The sequence below is a fragment of the Rutidosis leptorrhynchoides genome, chromosome 3 (assembly GCF_046630445.1).
Source record: "Rutidosis leptorrhynchoides isolate AG116_Rl617_1_P2 chromosome 3, CSIRO_AGI_Rlap_v1, whole genome shotgun sequence".
NCBI classification, from domain to species: Eukaryota; Viridiplantae; Streptophyta; class Magnoliopsida; order Asterales; family Asteraceae; genus Rutidosis; species Rutidosis leptorrhynchoides.
This window is the reverse complement of record NC_092335.1, coordinates 480,076,206-480,092,615: the sequence shown is the minus strand read 5'-3', so window position 1 is coordinate 480,092,615 and position 16,410 is coordinate 480,076,206. Positions and strand designations below refer to the sequence as shown.

General features: G+C 31.5%; 1 non-coding gene across 1 annotated transcript; it reads left to right on the top strand.

The window, feature by feature from the left end:
- Positions 1–2,998: 2,998 nt before the first annotated feature.
- LOC139903054 (small nucleolar RNA R71) lies at positions 2,999–3,105 on the top strand. The gene has a single exon (XR_011777902.1). It is a non-coding gene; the product is annotated as a small nucleolar RNA R71 (small nucleolar RNA).
- The last annotated feature ends 13,305 nt before the right edge of the window (positions 3,106–16,410 follow it).

The following is a 16,410-nucleotide window of genomic DNA, read 5'->3' as shown; positions in this document are numbered from 1 at the left end:
AAATAATTAAAATAAAAGCACTTAAGACTTAGCACAAACCCTAAGGGCAAAATAGTCCACTTACAACTAGCCCGGGTTTCAGTCTGTTACACCGCTCCTGGCGAAGGAGAAGCGTCGCTTTTGAAAGAAAAGCGTCGCTCTTGGCGATCTAAAAGCGCCGCTTTTGAACACAAAAGCGTCGTTCTTGGCTACTGATCAAATTTGGTTCCAAAACACAGGTTAAAGCGTCGCTCTTGATACAGAAGTGTCGCTCTTTGTGGGTGAAAAGCGCCGCTCCTAGAAAAAAAGAACCGCTTTTATACCTGATTGCAGTTTTTCTCATTTTAAAGTCCATTTTGAGCCATTCACAAGCTATTTTTGGTATTTTACAGTTTTACCCATATGCATGCAATACAAAAATATGAAGATGCAACTAAGAAAAGAAATATCATACAATTCTAACAAAATGCCACTAAAAGTAACTATATACACAATTGTAGAAATATTTTAACGAGTCTATCACCCGACTCCATCCCTTTGGGATTTCAACTAATCCCGGGGTGGTAACCTTCCCTTCCCTTTGAACTTAGGGAAACATTTTCATTACTACCACCATTTAACATTGACATTAACCAATCATTCATTACCTTGTTTTCGTTGATTAACTCTTTAAGTTTGACTTTCTCATGTTTTGGCAAGTTTGACACAAGGCATTTTCTCAAGTGTTCATCCTTTTTGGATGAAGCTCGATGTACCTGCCCAAATAACTTTCGCATGGAGTTGTCAACTATGTCTTTTTGATCCTTGGGTTTACCTCGAATTCCCTTAGTCAAACCCAACTACCTTGTGTTAGTGAACCAACTTGTCTTGTGCTTATGATGCATTTCACACTAGCAACAATTTGCGGTGTAGTCAATGGTATTGATGGTGCTTTAACACGTTTTGTTCTTATGCTCATGCATTTCCCTTTATCCTGAAGGGTCAATTTTCCGGTTCTAAAGTCGAAGAAAGAACCCGTGGTTACTAAGAATGGTCTTTCCAAAACAAGAGGTACAACCGATTCTTCCTTTATATCAACAATAACAAAGTCAATGGGGAATTCCATGTCCCCTACCTTAACAATTAAATCCTCGGCAATTCCTACACTAGAGTTAATTGATTGATCAATTAGTTTAACTCCCATTGTGGTGGGTGAAAGATCACCTAGGCCTAACCTTTTGTAAACGGAGTAGGGCATGGAGTTGATACTCGCCCCCGAGTCAGCTAAAGATGTAAGCATCTCCGACCCGTTCACATTACATGGTATAAGGAAAGGTCCAGGATCACCCATTTTCAGTGGTAGGTTACATTTCTTTAAAATGCCATCACACTCCTTTTTCAAGAAAGCGGTGGACGCTTGCTCAACATCTCCCTTTTTAGCCATGAGTGTCTTCAAAAATTTCCCACAGTTGGGCATATTCTCAAGCACCTCCGCCAAAGGGAGTTTAACATAAATATTTTCATTATCGGGTAAAGTTGACTTACAATCCACATCATTTAGATGTGTAAGAGGTAATGATTTAGGATGTGAGACCGGTGTCTCATTTTTATCCTTGGTTGATGTAGCAAGAACCTCGACCTCATTCTTTTGCTCCTTTACATTCAATAAAGTTTTGATCTTTTGCTCTTTCTCAACCTTTTCTAACTTAATTTGCCCAAATTCATCCCTTAACTCCTCGTATGTAGACTCGGTAGCCTCCATGGACATTACACTTTTAACTTGATAGGGAATGAATGTTGCATCGTCCGAATCTTCCAAAAACTTGAATACCCCATAATCAATAGTATCAATTTCTAGTACTTCATCAAAATCAAACTCGTCACCTTCAACGTCGAGCTTGAAAACTTGAGTATAATCGGGTTTATCTTCTATGGTTGAATCAATCGAGTTCACTTGAGCATAAGTATTGGTAGGATTCGATGAACTCGCTTGACTTTGGTTTGGATTGGTAGTGTTATTTTCGATAGGAATAACTCTCGTGTTAGTTTGGTGGTTTTGTTGGTTGTGTTGGTTGTTTCAGTTACTGTTGTAAGTATTTGGGTTAACTTGAGTGTTTGAAGGTAAAGTTCCTTGTGGTCTTTCGGCAACTTGATTTGAAATCTTTCCAACGGTGCTCTCAAGGTTTTGGAATGAGGCTTGTTGGTTTCGAAGTTGTTGCTTCAAGAGCTCATTCTCTTTCATTAGGAAAGCTTCGGTTGATTCTACCTTCTTGATTTAGTTTTGCATTATCTCTTCTAAGCTTTTCGAAGGTTAGGATTATTGAATGTTTTGTTGAGGTTGTTGATTGTAACCTTGGTTATTTTGTGCTTGATTATAACCTTGGTTATTTTGATAATTTGAATTGCTTTGGTTGTTATAAGGTTGGTTGTTGTAAGGTTGTTGGTTTTGGTATTGAAAGTTGTTGTTTCGGTTTTGGTTGTAGTTGTTATAACTTTGGTTTCGGTTTTGGTTTGTAAATTCGGGTGGTGTATTGGTTTGGTTGTTGAATGATACTTGTTTTTTATTAGGATTGTAGTAGCTTTGGTTAGATGTTCCTCTCCGTTGGTAGTTTTGATTACTCACGTAGTTCACATGAGCATCCGAATTCATGGAATATCATCTAGATCGATATTGTTGCATTGAGTAATTTGAGGACAATTCTTCGTGAGATGTGGACCCTCGCATCTTTGACAACCAACTTGCATTGCAACTACCGTTTGTTGAATCTTTTTCAACTCCTTCCCAGATGTTTGAAATTGATTGTTCAAGCTTGCAAGCGTCACTTGCCCATTATCACTCTCTATTTGTGCTACATTCGTCCTTGCTAATTCTCATGGTGAAGGTGCCCATTCATATGTGTTGACCGAGATATCTTCTAGCATAATTTCGGCCGCATTTGGTGATTTATACATGAATACCCAACCGGATGAAGAATCAATATATCGCTTTGTTAACATATTACAACCTCGATAGAATGTGTTGATATACTCCTTCTTCATCAAACCATGCGGTGGGCAAGCTCTTAGTAACTTCTTGAATCTAACCCATGCATCATACAAACTCTCATCACCCCGTTGGGTGAACCCAATAATCTCCATTCTTAATCGCTCTACTTTAGACGGTGGAAAGAAATGATTGATAAACTCGTTTGTTAATTCTTGAAAAGACCTTATGGAATCGGATGACAAACTTCGCATCCAAGCTTTTGCGTCTCCTTGAAGTGTGAAGGGGAATGCCCTTAACTTAAAAGAATCATCGGTGACATTTTTGGTTTTGTAAATATCACAAAGTTCATTAAAGTATTGAATATGCTCGAACGGATTCTCATCTATTAACCCATGAAAGTAGGTATCCTTGATCAACGTGAAAAAGTTACCCTCGATCTTCCAATTATCCGCTTCAATTGGTGGTTTTGTAATAGCCGGTGCTATCAATGTTGGTGCAACCAATCTAGCGTTCCACATTGGTGTATCGTTTGGATCATTCAATAATTCTTGATTAACCGGAGGACCATTAGGATTGCCCTCTTCCTCATTAACAATCGGATTACCGTTTGGATCCATCTCTTCTAAACAAAATGGCAAAGCCTCGAAATTCTTTCTTAATACCCTTGCTTCTCTACGATAATAAACCCCATGTACGTGTTTTTCTGGATTGGAGAATGGATGTGTGAACTCTTGGTCCTTGTGAGACCTTGTTTTCATACACCAAAGGCACCTATCCTTCAATCACAACACAAACACAAACGATTTTTCCAAACAAAAATAATATATAAAATGCGAAAAGTAACTTCCGTAAGGGCAAGCCCTTACGAAAGGATCGAACAATCAAAAGTTTAAACCAAATAACCCCTAGGCTAACCGCTTCCCCGGTAGCGGCTCCAAGAAAGTGTAATGCGTGCGTAACAATACATCTTTACCCTCTAAATTTATAATTGACTTAAACACTACAATCAAGCACACACAACTAACGAGCACTTAGAACTCGGTTATTATAGCACTATGATGTAAGTATTCTTATCAAGTTCGTCCCAAGTAAAGCGGTGTAAGTTAGTTATTTGAAACTATTAATTGTCCTAGGGTTTGTTTGATTTGGGGGGGGGGGGGGGTTCGATTGATATTAACTAACAACTAAAACTTGTGCAATTAAACAAACCTAAATTAACAATTTAACTAGTAGCAAGAAGAAAGTAGCAAAGTAATAAAGACTTAAATCAAATTAACTAAGACGTGTTTACTTATCTAATTCTCTCTATGCTTGCCTTGCCCAGTTTCGCCTATTTGTTATCTCATAAGTTGTTGAACTATTAAATGTTTAGAATCACTTCTTGACCTCAAATCAAATGATACCCCACGAATTCACATAAGCTTTGTATCCTATGATCGAGTTAAGCATGATTTGGTCATTAAGATTGAGCTTGAGTTAAAATCACTTAAAACTCCCAACTATCGAAATCACTTAAGATAATTGGCACTACTATGTTGACTAAAGGCCAATTGAAAACCAACCTAGAACAAGAACACAATCACTTGTAATTCCCTAGCTAGTTGTCTAGATCACCTAAGGTGTTGAAGCACACATTGATTCACTTCTCAAATCACTATAGAGCTACTCAACATATGTAATCAAAGTCAAGCCTAAAACAAACTCATAGCAATGGATCTTTAGCTAACTCAACAACACATGATCATGTAATTCATTCAAACAACAATATTCAATTGATTTGGGGTAAACACTAGCATTAGAGATTCATAGATAAGCAAACACAAAAGATTTAGCCAATCATGGCTAAGATCAAGCTAATAATAATCAAAGAAACAATAACAATCATCATCTTCAAGTTATTACAAGTAATCAATGCAAAATATATAAAGTAAAGTAAAGATTACAACCCAAAGTGTAAAGATGATGAAGATCTAAGCTAAATGATGATGAATCTTGAACAAACTTCCTTAAATCCTCCCTTAATCTCCAATGGATGATGAAATTAGGGTTTTGTGTGTGGAATTCGGACCCTAGGTAGCTGCTTACTGTGACAACCCGGAAATTTCCGACCAAATTTAAACTTGATCTTTATATGTTTCCGATATGATAAGCAAAGTTTGTAATGTTGAATCTCAAAATTTTGGAACTACATTCATGTAATCAGTTACCCTTTGACCTTGCTCGACGATTCACGAACATTTATGTGTATAGATATGTATATATAATATATGGTTATATTAATTGAAAACGTTAACAAAGTATTATATGTATAATACTTTACATGAACGTATTTGTTTCAATATAAGTTTATTATAATTATCGACGAGATTATAAGATGATATCAAATGATTGAATTATCAGATATATTGTGATATGATTACGGGTCTCTGTTGTAAGGTCCACAGAGAATTAAGAAATCTATTATTTTTTAATGGTATTCGGAATAATTGGTAAACTGATTTACAAGTAAGAACAAATGTATCAATTAACGGGAACTAGACAAGGGTTAGTGGAAATTCCTGTTTAATTTCCAATTCATGTTTTATAATATTTTCCTCGTGACCTTGATAAGATAACTATGTTAACTTTCATTTTATTTAATGTGAAAGTAAGAACGTGGAGTGTAAATAACTTAGATGTTGGATATCGACAAGTTAAGTAACTCGAAATTTTTCATTAAGATGATTTCATATGTTTATTTAACCATTGGACTTTATCCCATGCTTCACCAACAGACTGTAATTTAAAAACTTGAAACCTATTATGAATATATCTAATTCTACTTTTCTAAAACGTTTTATGATATAACGATTTCCATTATTTTAACTTTTTAACAAAATGATTCTTAAATATATTTAGTTTTGGAAAACAAAATTATCATATTTATTTGATTTAGTTTTAAACGTACAAAAACGTTTTCAGTTTAAAAAGAACTTTATTATTAAAACGTATATAACTTTTATAAATATCTAGAACCACTTTTGACAACTCATTTCTTAACCAATAAAGATAACGATATTTATATTTTATTTTATTAAATATATATAACAATTTAAATTAATATTATATATATTTATACGCGTATTATACGTACATAGTTTTATACTTTTACTATACTTTAACTTTACCTTTACTTTACTTTTACTTTACTTTAACTTTAATAATTCACTTTAATAATTCATACTTTAATAATTCACTTTAATAATTCATACTTTAATAATTCACTTTAATAATTCATACTTTAATAATTCACTTTAATAATTCAAAAATCTATTATAAATAGAATTCAATAGGTTCCATTATTTCATAGAAACTTGAAAATATATTTCTCTAAACTCTCTCAATCGATTTACATATATATATTTACTCAGTATTATTTCAAGATATTATTATTATACATAAAATACTACGACGGAGTTATGTTCAGGCGATTTTAAAATAAGTTTTCAAACGGGATAGAGCTAAGAAAATTATGGGTTATAGCTGTGGAAGTTATGGGTATTGTTCGGGGGTATAGCTCGTAAGGTTAACCTAGTATTTATCATCTCCGTTGCGTCTACGTACTTTCCTGCAATATTGAATCTCAATATTGATACGTGAGCATTCATATCTTATCTTTTATATATTAATAGTGTATCCCTGACTAGTGATCGAGTATATATGATTATGCATGTTTGTATGCTTAGTTTCGTCATTAATTAGTTTATGATAAATCATGAATTTAATACATATGCTACTAAGATAAGGTATATGATATGCATGTCATTGGAAAGCTGGCGAAAAATTAATAACTTTTCATTTAGAAAGCTTATGGTTTCGATGAACGGATTAAAAGATATGGTCAACTGAATTATTATTAATTTTAGTATTATTATTATTATTAAAATGATTGTTATTATTACTATCGTCGTTATGATTATCGTTATTATTATTATCTAATAACTATTATTATTATTATCTTTATCATTATCAATATACGTATTATCATTACAATTGTTATTATTATTATTATTATTACTATCGTATTATCACTAAGGTTATTATTATTATTATTATTATTATTATTATTATTATTATTATTATTATTATTATTATTATTATTATTATTATTATTATTATTATTATTATTATTATTATTATCATTATAATAATTATCAGTATTATCATTAGTATTATTATAATAATTATTATTAGTATCATTATCATTAAAAACTAATATTAGTATCATCTAATTATTATGATTATTATTATTATCACTATTATAAATGCAATATAAAAGATGACTAAAAGCTATTAAACAAATCGATTTTGGAAATAATGAGTATAAGTATCATGATGAAATTAAAATATTGTAAGATATTGAATTAGATAAAAATATCGTTTTCTTTATTTTTTATCATTATTATTATTATTAAAAGTATCATTAATATTAAAACTATCATTTTATTGAAATTATCATTTTTAATAGAAATATCATTGTTATTATAAAATATCATTTTAGTATTATTATAATTAAAATTATCATTTTGAATAGTATTATTATTTTTATATAAAGTATTATTATTTTTATATAAAATATTATTATTACAGTTAATATTAAAAAGTATTGTTATTACTAAAATTATCATAATCAGAATTATCATTTCATTATAATATCATTATTAGTAAATATAAATATTGTTATCATTATTAGTAGTAGAATAATAATTATTAATATTATTATTACAAAATAATACAACCTTTACTCATTATTATTATTATAATCAATATTATTTTGTCAAATAAATATGTGATACAAGGATATTTTTACCACACGTAATATAATAATACATACCACTATATTTTTTATGATATTAACCGAGCTTTATAAATTTTATTTGAGATATATAAAAGAATATTTTTATCATATATAAATTTTAATATAAATTTTTATTTATTAATAAATGACTTGTATTATTTACATTAATAATATCTGATAAATATATTTAAATATATATAATGACTATATTTAAGTTATATAATAAACATGTATAGATTTTGGAAGTCATTTTAGGTCAAGATGACTTTTGTTGACTTTTGCATATCAGTCTCGAGCATTAGGATTGTGATACACTACGACTTGACCTAAATTGTTAGACAGATATTGACCAACATATATATATATATATATATATATATATATATATATATATATATATATATATATATATATATATATATATATATATATATACTTAATATAGGTTCGTGAATCCGAGGCCAACCTTACACTTGTTCAATGACGTCATATGTATTTTTACTACGAAATACAGTATTGTGAGTTTTATTTGCTCCCTTTTACTCTTTACATTTTTGGGCTGAGAAGACATGCAAATGCTTTATTAATTGTTTTACAATATTTATATGTGTGAGTTCATTTGATTCCCTTTACTCTTTACATTTTTGGGACTGAGAATACATGCGCTGTTTTTACAGCTGCTTTATTAAATGCTTTAGAAATATATTTTTGAACTGCGAATGCATGAAATGCTTTTTATAAATGTTTGACGAAATAGACACAAGTACTTAAAAACATTCTACGAATGAGTTATTATGACGTACACCGGATATCACCCTTTTTAGTCTGGTAATCTGAGAATTTGGAAACCGATCTCCAAATTGACGCGAATCCTAAAGATAGATCTACGGGCACTAACAAGCCCCAGTCAGAGAAATTGACCTGCTTTAGTACTTCGAAATAGGTATACAACCACCAGCTTTAAAAGATATGATCTATTTGTGAGGTGTACACAACCATCATATTTAAAATTGTGGCCTGTTTGTATGCTTTGAGCATGATCGTGCGAAATGCCGGTATGCGGGGGATATTCTATATGCATTTTGTTAAGGTCGATTACCAGGTGTTTGTAGTTCGTATGAATGACTTTTATCTCTATGCCGTGCAAAATGCCTGATATGAGATTATATTTATGAATGATATTAAAAATCGCGAAGCAACCTACGGGGGAGAAAAGGATACAAACCTACTCTGCTAAGCATTATGAAAATATGGTTTTATACACAAGATAGGTGTACTGTATTTAAATCTTGTGGTCTATTAAAATGATGACTTTTATTGTTTACGATAAACCTGTGAACTCACTAACCTTTTGGTTGACACTTTAAAGCATGTTTATTCTCAGGTATGAAAGAAATCTTCCGCTGTGCATTTGCTAATTTTAGAGATATTACTTGGAGTCATTCATGACATATTTCAAAAGATGTTGCATTCGAGTCGTTGAGTTCATCAAGAATATTATTAAGTCATTTATAGTTGGATATATTATGAAATGGTATGCATGCCGTCAACTTTCAATGTGATGAAAGTTTGTCTTTTAAAAAGGAATGCAATGTTTGTAAAATGTATCATATAGAGGTCAGAACCTCACGATGAAATCAACTATTGTGAATCGTTTATAATGTATATGAACGGGTCATTTCACTCTCTAAGACGCATATGAAAAATGACCTAATCTCGTTTCTTTTATAGTGCTGAAAATCTGGGCTGAAACAGCGTCAGGAGCCCCGCTTTTACTTCAGGAGCGGCGCTTTTGGCTACATCAGGAGGAGCGCTTTTGCCTTTAGAACGCCGCTTTTGGCTCTGAACAAGGGCGACGCTTTTGTTGAGGAGCGACACTTTTGGCTGATCAGGAGCGACGCTTTTGACTCGAAGAACAGCGCTTCTGCTCACTGATAAAAAATGAAGACAAATTGTGTATAATAGCACCACTTTTACTCATGGAGCGGCGATTTTGGGCCTTCAGGAGCGGCGCTCCTATATAGGAGCGGCGCTTTTTGAGCTGTTTCCTGAACTTGTCATTTTCTTAGCCAATTTTGCCCAAGATTTGGTCAATTTTACACCAAATCAACTCCTTAGCCCTTAATTTGCCAATTAGCTCAATAACACACTAAATAGGCTCCGAGATAGTCAAAAACCGAGCAAAGTGAGGTAGATATCGCGAGATAAACATATATAAATTGAGCGATATCACTACATTCCAAAACTCATACCCATGTTTTCACCAACTTGTCTTTTCTTTGATGGAAGTATCTTGCTCTTTGGAACATTGTTATATCTCAAATGAACTAGTTTGAATCTAGTTGGAACTTAATGATCCTTGTTACAACCTTGACTAGTTTGCACTAATTACATTTACATACATACAATGGTACTTAAAACTAATGGGAGAGCACCTCTTTGATTGGGACTTTAATGACCATTATTAGTATGTTTAAATGACATTATGTAATAGTATAAAAAGATATAACACTTGTGTGTTTAATCTTATTTCAAGTTAAATTGTAATTAAAGTGTCATTAGGTGTGATTAATCAAGATTAACATCTTTTGGTTCAAAACTCTTTTGAAAACAAGGAAGTCAACTATTCTAAGTATATTTAGAAAGGTTTTGTAAATTATAGATGCCTCAAAGTGGTCTAACTCAAAATGAATAGATTTGGTAACAGGAAGAACTGCGGTCGATCCACGGTCAGCTGTGAGATGGACCGTGGATCATATTTTCAAAAATTGTTTGAAAATGTTTGTACTGGGCATCAACGGTCAGGCCTACGGTCGACCGTAGATCAGCCGTGTTTTATTTTTTGCCAATTTTATTATTGTGAATTGGTCTTTTGCTAGAGATAGTGTAGGTTTGTGAACTTGTGTTGTTCTATACGCTGTTTAAGCACACAAGACTTGGTGTCTTCATCAAAACAAAGTGGTTAACATTTGAATATTAATATTGGATCACTAACCAACATTCCCCCTCTTTTTGATGATGACAAACCTATGTAAGTGTGCTTAAGCGTATAATACAACACGTGTGTTAACATCCCTTATCATACACTTTCTCCCCCTTTTGTCGAAGCAACAAGGTTAGCTCCCCCTGGAACTAAGCGCACCCTACAGTAATGCTCCCCCTTGAATCTTACATAGCGATAGATGATATAGCTCCCCCTTGAAATGTTCAATATAAGACTCCTAGAAAAGAGGAATAGTCCACACATAAGTCATAATATCAAGTAAGAAGTGATATGAACTCAACGAGCTGGATAAACCTTCAATCAAGGGTTAGTGCACACACATAATAATGTATAGCAATCATAAGAATCATTGTGTGTCATAGATAACAAAGATAGTGGAGTGAGCACTTTGACGAATATATGTGATCGTTAGAGAGCATATAAGATCAAAAGTGCGTATGAACCACCATATATGAGAGTTAACGAATAGTATAGAATGAATTTGTGATATAACATGTAGTGAGTAGAAGCCTTAGTATATCATGCAACATTATCATTAAGTACCAACATTACCCCACTACTTCTACCAATTTCAGGCATGTATAGAAGCAAGTAGATTTAAGCAATCATGTAGAACCATATAGCATAGCATGGTATACATATTGCACATAGCACAATGTGAAAACATAAGTGAGAGTAGCATGCAAAAGCTAATACACATTAGATCAATTGCCAAGCAAACAATCATGCATAACAATCTTATTTATAAGCTTAGATGCTAGAGAATGAGAGTAAGTTTAAACAAGTATGTTAAAACACAAGCATAACATAGCATGGCAAACAAATAAGAGCATCACACTAATCATATCATGCAACACTATAGATACTATCATACTAGTTTCAACAATCATGTAAGGACACATGCATGGCATACATATGGCACATATCATAAGCATAGCATGTCAAGAAATAGTGATCAATAAGACATATATGATAAGTCAAAACGTTATCCACATGATAAGTTATCACTGGAAATTATACACTAAATTTCAAGTTATTCAACTAAGAGCATATCTCTTTGTATACTTAGTGATGAACATATGTATAACCTAAACATATAAAGCATGGTAATATTTTACTTGTAATGATCAAAGCTAAATTGGTGTTCAAATAATCACTTATTAGGTTGACTAGTCCAAATTTAGCAAGAGGATGCACACATATATGAGTTTTGGAAGAAGTGGTACCTTAATCGAGGAAAATTTGTTTCATCCATAAGCCTTGAGCACATGATATTTCAATTGCTATATACTCGACTTTGGTAGTAGAGAGAGAGCTACAAGTGTTTGTTCCTTTTAGAGCCGAGAGGTTATGCATAAACCAACTAATTCACATACACCACTCTTCTAAATAGTAGCTATTCATCATTATCCGAATCTCCAAGGCACATGATATTAATGATGCATAGAACCCTTTAGATTTCTCTAAAGATCCTTTTAATGGCTTGAAAGTGTGACATATTTAGAATTTCCTTTACTTGGGTGATGATCATAACAGTGTATTTGAAGTCTCACAAGCATTGTTAGAAATATATGCATACATAGAACTCAAGAATAATTATAGTAAGCATATATCACATCAAAACAAGCAATCATGCATGATAAGTTCAATTAGAATTCACACAGTAAGTAACAATTATGCATAGCAAGCAAGTAATAATGATAATCAAATAGAGGCATGTTCCATAGTAAAAATTTTGATGAGCATATTCATAACCTAAATAACTAGACCGGGAAGGCATTTAACTCGCAATTCATATCAAAATACGATATACGTTAAATCACTACTTATTTAGTTATCTTTTCAAATATAGACCTAGAGTGCTCTTAAATGATACGTATAGCATAACAAGCAATCACAGAATTCATGGCAAACAAGCTAATATCCAATTACTTATCAGGAACTCATCAATTATGATCTAAGATAATTATCATCATGTCAACATATGTTATTAACTTGACTATGAATAATGTTAACCATTTGGAGTGTTCTATGAGCATAAAAATATCCAAGCATAATTTTTCAATATGTTAATAAATCATAAGCATGTAAGCACATAAGCATGATGAAAAATATATAGCATTTTGGATGTAGCAACTATTAAGCACAATGTCCTCACAAATAAATTTCAATTAGCAAGTTGATGATCCTTAAGTGTGTAGGGCAACATCTTTCAAGGTGGTTTCAAGCAACATAGGTTCTAAAGAGATAACTCAAGTTGTCAAGCATGAAGATCATATGAGCATGCGAGTATGACAAGTAGATTTGCACATATACGAACACATAAGCATATAAATATGGCATGTAGATGTTGCACACATACTTATACAAGCAACGAACACATATATGGCACATATAAAAAATAAAGATTATGCAGTTTACGCCTAGTGTATAATGAGCGGAAGCCTATAGTTAAGCCTATAGTGTAAAGCATACAATAAAGCATTCAAGTTTCTCTATTAAGTATATTTCAAACTTATCATCCGTGAGTTCAAGGAACTTTTCACAAGGAAAATGGTTAACTGGATCAATACCAAGTCATGAACATCTATTAACATTTTATTCTCATGCTTCTTAAATAATGTATTGCCAATTTTTACCATTTCATGTACATGATTAAGAAAGTATGTCCTAAGTTTATCAAAACTTTCAAGATGTATAGCCTTTTCATGTATGTTCGATTATTCCTTAAGGCTACTTAGACGTCTATTTAGACCTAGTTAGGTTTTGCTTTCTAAAGAGTATCCTAGAGACGTACACACCTTTAGAGTTACACATACACCTTTGAGTGATAATCTAGCATTGATTTCCATAGGTGTGTCTAATTACTTAGCACTTATCTAAAAGGTTAGTGAAACTTTTCATTTTACTTGTTTGTTCTAGGTGTTCGTTTGACGCAATCCTAATCCTAGTTTAGAAATTAAGAGAATTAATTATTCTTAAAGTTTTATAACCTCAAAGATTAACAATCATCCGTCCTAATGTGTCTAAGTGTGTGTTAGGCATTTGACAACTCAACAAACGCTTATGCGTTTAACTAACAATTTTTTATCAATGATGACTTTTAGTGATATTATAATTCTTATACCAATCATGTTAGAGCATCACAAATTATTGATGTAAACTTAATATTATATCCCAAGGATGCAATATAAGTCATTGAGCTTACTAAATCCTAGTGGAACATTAAACTTTAAAAGTTAGTTTTGGACATAAGGTTGCTTGAGATTCCTAGGCATTTTCTTTAACAAATTTGCGTTTTTTTTTTAATTTTTATTTTTGTGACGACCCGGAAAATTACGACCAATTTTAAATCAAACTTTCGATACGAAATAATATCCTTGACACGATAAGCAAAGTCTGATAGGTTGAGTCTCAAAATTTTTGAACTATTTTCATTAAATCATTTGACTTTCAATTTTTCGTGACGATTCACGAAAAATTGTTGTATATATATATATATATATATATATATATATATATATATATATATATATATATATATATATATTATATTCATAATTACTATCATATTGTAAAATATATATAAAATGTATAAATATTATATATTCGATAAATTTTGTCATATAATATATAATATAGTACTACATAATTAATAAATTGTAATATCACTATATTAAATGTAATTACAAGTTAAAAAATATATATATATAATTGTTATACTAATATTGTTATTATTATTACTTCATTATTAATATTAATATTAATGTTAATATTAATATTAGTATTATTAATATTACTAAATATAATTTATAGACAGGAAGTTTGATACATTTTATTTGTTATAATATTATTGGTACTAATATTATTCTTATCATTATTAATATCATTATTGTTATTAAAAATATTATCATATTTTTTTTTATCATTTATTATTATTAGTATCTTTGTCAATAATATTATTATTATTATTAATATTGTTATTATTATTAATTAGTATATTTATTATTATTAATATAAATATAAATATATATATATATATATATATATATATATATATATATATATATAAATATAAATATTAATTATTAATTTATATATTAAATATACTATATATTATACAGATGAATTCTAAATTGGTTAACATCGCGACCAACTTTTTATATTTGGTTTCTTGTTTGAATTAGTTAGCTTTCAATACCCACTTTTACTTTCCCTTAATTTTCGGATTGCATGTGAATTAATGTTGCCCCACAAACAAACCTATCAATCCATACTACTGTACATGAATGAGATTAATGTGCTACTTTTTGTTTAATATTGATTTCTCTTTCTTATATGTATATTCTTACATATACATATTCTCACCTACACACAATCATATACATTTTTACTTAAGATTCATTGATCACCATAAACCTTACATACATCTACTTTAATCGAGCACCAAACACTTATGATCAGTCACCTATGTAAACATCGAACACCATCACCGGTTTATTCACCACCATTTTCGATCATCACTTCACGGCCAAGACTCAACCACAATCACCACTTTCTGTTTCTTGTTTAATCATGAAACCACCATCATCATCGTCTACAAATTTCTGCATCCAAACATCACCTTCATTTCCTTCTGTTCTATTCGCAACCAACTTCACCCAAAACCCAGGAAGATGAACACCATCATTGAACTCACACGCCATGTATACTATTCTATTTCTATTCGAATGAAATCCACATCACCACCGTTTACCACCATGAAACCTTCACCTACACACCACATCACCATCTTCATCACCCAACTCGATCACGATTAAACTGTTACCTAGCTATTGATCGATCAGTCATGACCCACTCAAAACAATCACCATCATCGACCAACCGATTACAGCTTCTGTTTCCGGATTCATCCATCACCACCACAACTCCAGTATAATCAAATCTGTAACCACCATCAATCCCATCGTGCATTTTTCCTCTCCTTCTTGTTACTGTGCTGACCAAAGAAAACCACCCAAACACACTAATCAAACTGACTGCTACTGCTATGTTTATGTTTTGCTGTCATCACCATCTACCATTTCTATTTACTGTTTAACGAACCATAACCATCACCTTAGCTACAGCTGCTTCGACCTTCCTGGTTGCAGTCAAGAGCTACTGCAGCTGTAAGTTACTATATATTTTTCTTCCTAATCGATCTCCACCCATAAAAGATGGCTGCCATCAACTACTAATCCATGAACTCGTTATAATATACTGTTATTCTGTAGCAAACATTATCTATTTTCAATCTTCATATCCTGTCATTCGAACGATCCATTTATACTACTGTTATTATATATGTTTTATATTCAATAATAATTACAAACAATTATTGTTGCTATTTTCGAATTATTGCAAGGGTATTTGTCGTGTCTGCTGCCCAACAAAAACGTACCCACCAACAAACCCCACTTGAAAGAATATTTGAGTTGGTGATCACGTTCATTTAACTTATCTATCATCACCAAATTCTTTAGTGCTCCCCACTTGTGCAAAAGTGTCGGCTATATTTGTTTTATAAAACAAATCCCATTTCCCACTTGCAATTAAACAAAAACCTGAATATATTATTTATTT